This window comes from Triticum urartu, unplaced genomic scaffold (assembly GCF_056163025.1).
Source record: "Triticum urartu cultivar PI428250 unplaced genomic scaffold, HENAU_Tu73 scaffold1518, whole genome shotgun sequence".
Taxonomy (NCBI): domain Eukaryota; kingdom Viridiplantae; phylum Streptophyta; class Magnoliopsida; order Poales; family Poaceae; genus Triticum; species Triticum urartu.
Genome location: NW_028259981.1, coordinates 11564 through 15000, shown reverse-complemented (window position 1 = coordinate 15000; position 3437 = coordinate 11564).

Below are 3437 nucleotides of genomic sequence, written 5' to 3'. Positions count from 1 at the left end.
TATCATTTAATATCCATCCCTTTGGTCTTATTGACATAAGAGATGTCATTTATAGTCTATCTCTTTCTATATATGGAAAGTCAAGAAATTCTCATCGAAACATCGAGAAATTGTGCATATAGAAAACTCTAAAGAAAGAAAAAAAGGAGACCCATGCCATGATTTTCAAATCTTTTCTATTTAGTAGTCTAAGTTTCTCGATGAGGATAATTAATTCGGTCGTTGTGGTCGGACTCTATTATGGATTTCTGACTACATTCTCCATAGGTCCCTCTTAGATCTTCTTTCTCCAATCTTGGATTAGGGAAGAAGGAGATATTCGCGACTACTGGCGATTTCATTATGGGGCAGCTCATGATCTTCATATCGATCTATTATCCACCTCTGTATCTATTCTTTCTTAGCTAAACAGGTGGAAGATCTATCCAATTTGGTTATATTATATCATGGACTCGAAAAACGGATCTGAATTTGACTGAAATGCACGATCTTCACAGGTATCACTTTTCACGATACCTAAAAGGTGGAATAGCGATTTTCGAACCATTTCCTATAAGAGAATGGTTTCCATTACTTTGAGAAATGGATTCTTATATCAAACTATAGCTATTGCATTAAAGAAGAAAAGAAACTAATAGAAGTCGAAGACGCGGAATGATAGTGAATAGAGAGAAAGATTCTTCTGATTTTCTTGTTTCTATCTACTAGACGCCGTAGAGAATTGAGAATTTTCATGTCTTTCAATTCTCGTACTCGTAATTGGAAAGTTATGGAAGGAGACCCATCATTTTGCAATGAAAACAACATATAAAACTCTGGACAATTTCGAAATCAGGCCAAGCGTCTTAATACATATGCAAAAAAATTCATTATTGGCCCACCATTGATTAGAAGATTTAGCTTGTATGAATCGCTATTGGTTTGATACGAATAATGACAATCGTTTCAGTATGTTAAGGATACAGATGTATCCACAATTCATTTAGAGTTACTTAATAGTCTATTTCTTATACCATATCTCTATCCCGTGAAATTCTCGAGCCAAAAGATGGATGCATATGCTGTGTTTCATTTTGCTAAATGATATCAATTAAATGGTGTATCAATTCCATAAATTGCATATAGCAATAAATAAATCAGCAAAATTCTTTCTAATATTTTAGATAGAAGAAACATTTCTTCTATCTAAAATATTAGAAAGAATGTACCCTTCTATCCAAATCCAATTTGCATCGATAAAATAAATCCAAATTCCAGTAGTAGATGAATAATTGCAAATTTGTGTGTGTACGAGATTAGAATAACTTCAAAATAACTGACATAATTTTGTATTTTTCCTGATCAGAAAAATACATGAAAAAGAAAGGAGGTAGAAAAATTTTTGGATTTATGGTTAAAGAAGAAAAAGAAGAAAACAGGGGTTCTGTTGAATTTCAAGTATTCAGTTTCACCAATAAGATACGGAGACTTGCTTCACATTTGGAATTACACAAAAAAGATTTTTCATCGGAAAGAGGTCTACGAAGACTTTTGGGAAAACGTCGACGTTTGCTGGCTTATTTGGCAAAGAAAAATAGAGTACGTTATAAGAAATTAATCGGTCAGTTGAATATTCGGGAGCAGTAATTTAATCGTTCAAATTTTTTTCTTGTTTTATTATTTTTTTAGTAGTCTTATAGTAGTCTTAGATTTTTCATTTTGATGAGCCTCGCTTTGAGGAATTCATGGAATAATCCATTTTCATGGAATAATGAATTAAGGAAGAAAGGATATGAGTCTACCGCTTACAAGAAAAGATCTCATGATAGTCAATATGGGCCCTCAACACCCATCAATGCATGGTGTTCTTCGACTGATCGTTACTCTCGATGGTGAGGATGTTATTGATTGTGAACCCATATTAGGGTATTTACACAGAGGAATGGAAAAAATCGCGGAAAACCGAACTATTATACAATACTTACCTTATGTAACAAGGATATAGAGAGATTGTAGAAAGGGGATAGGATAGTTATTTTTGCAAGAGACTTGTTGTAAATTCCTTAACTTAAGAAAGAAAAAAGAATAAAAACACAGATACATAACATAAAAAAAAGAATAAATAAGACGAGATTCGACCTCCCCCTACATATTTAATTTCCTCTCCTATACAAAAACTAGCAAGACCCACTCCATTGGTAATTCCATCAATAACACCCTTATCAAAAAACTCCGTGAGTTCGGTTAACCCTCTTATACCGAGGGTAAAGACCCTAGTATAGAAAATATCTATATAACCACGATTATATGACCAACTGTATATATTTTTTTTTACTTGATCTAAAAATTCTTTTTTAGGATTTCCTTTGTAAAAAGAGTTTATTAAATCCAAATTCTGAAAAAAAGAATAAGCGGATCCATAGAAGATATATGCTATGAATAAACCAAAGATAGCTAGACTTACAGAAGAAATTGCATTAGTAATAAATTCATATGAATTTACAAAAGAATTAGAACTTTCCTGGGTAAAGTTTATTGAGGGAGTTAACCACTTTGATAATATGGTTAACTCTGCTATTCCATTACCAATTCCTCCATTATCAAAAGAGATTCCTATGAATCCAATGAACAAAGTGAAAAGTAGTAATATAAGAAGAGGAAATAACATAGTATTTCCCGTTTCATGCGGATAGGCAAAAGTTTTTTTAGCCCCAAAAGACGTAGTAAAGGATCCTATCCTATTTCTTGTATTACCTTGAATTTTTGGTATATTTTGTGAAAAAAAAGAAACTCCACTCTTCGTTGTTGATAAAACGAAATCCCTATTCACTCCTTTGGGTATCCTTTTTCCCCATAAGGATATTGAATACAAGGAACTCTCTTTAGTGCTACTGTAATTTTGAAAATGAACACGCAAATACCCATCAAATGTAAGTAAATATATCCGAAACATATAAAAGGCAGTTAATCCTGCAGTAAAGGAGGCTATTATTCCAAAAAAGGGCGAATACAACCAACTATTACTAAGGATTTCATCTTTGGACCAGAAGCAAGCAAGAGGTGGAATACCACAAAGAGAAAGTGTACCCCATAAAAAAGTAGTTCTTGTGATTGGAATGTATTTTCTTAAACCGCCCATAAGAACCATATTTTGACTTTTATCTGGTGAATATCCAACAAGAGGTTCCATTGAATGAATAACGGATCCGGATCCCAAGAACAATAAAGCTTTTGAATAAGCATGAGTGATCAAATGGAATAAAGCAGCTTGATAAGAACCTATACCTAGAGCTAACATCATATAACCCAATTGAGACATTGTAGAATAGGCTAAGCTTCTTTTAATATCTCTCTGAGCAAGAGCTAAAGTAGCTCCTAAGAATAGTGTTATTGTACCTACTAAAGAAATAAAACTCATTATCAAAGGTAAAGATATGAAAAGAGGAAGAAGTCGAGCT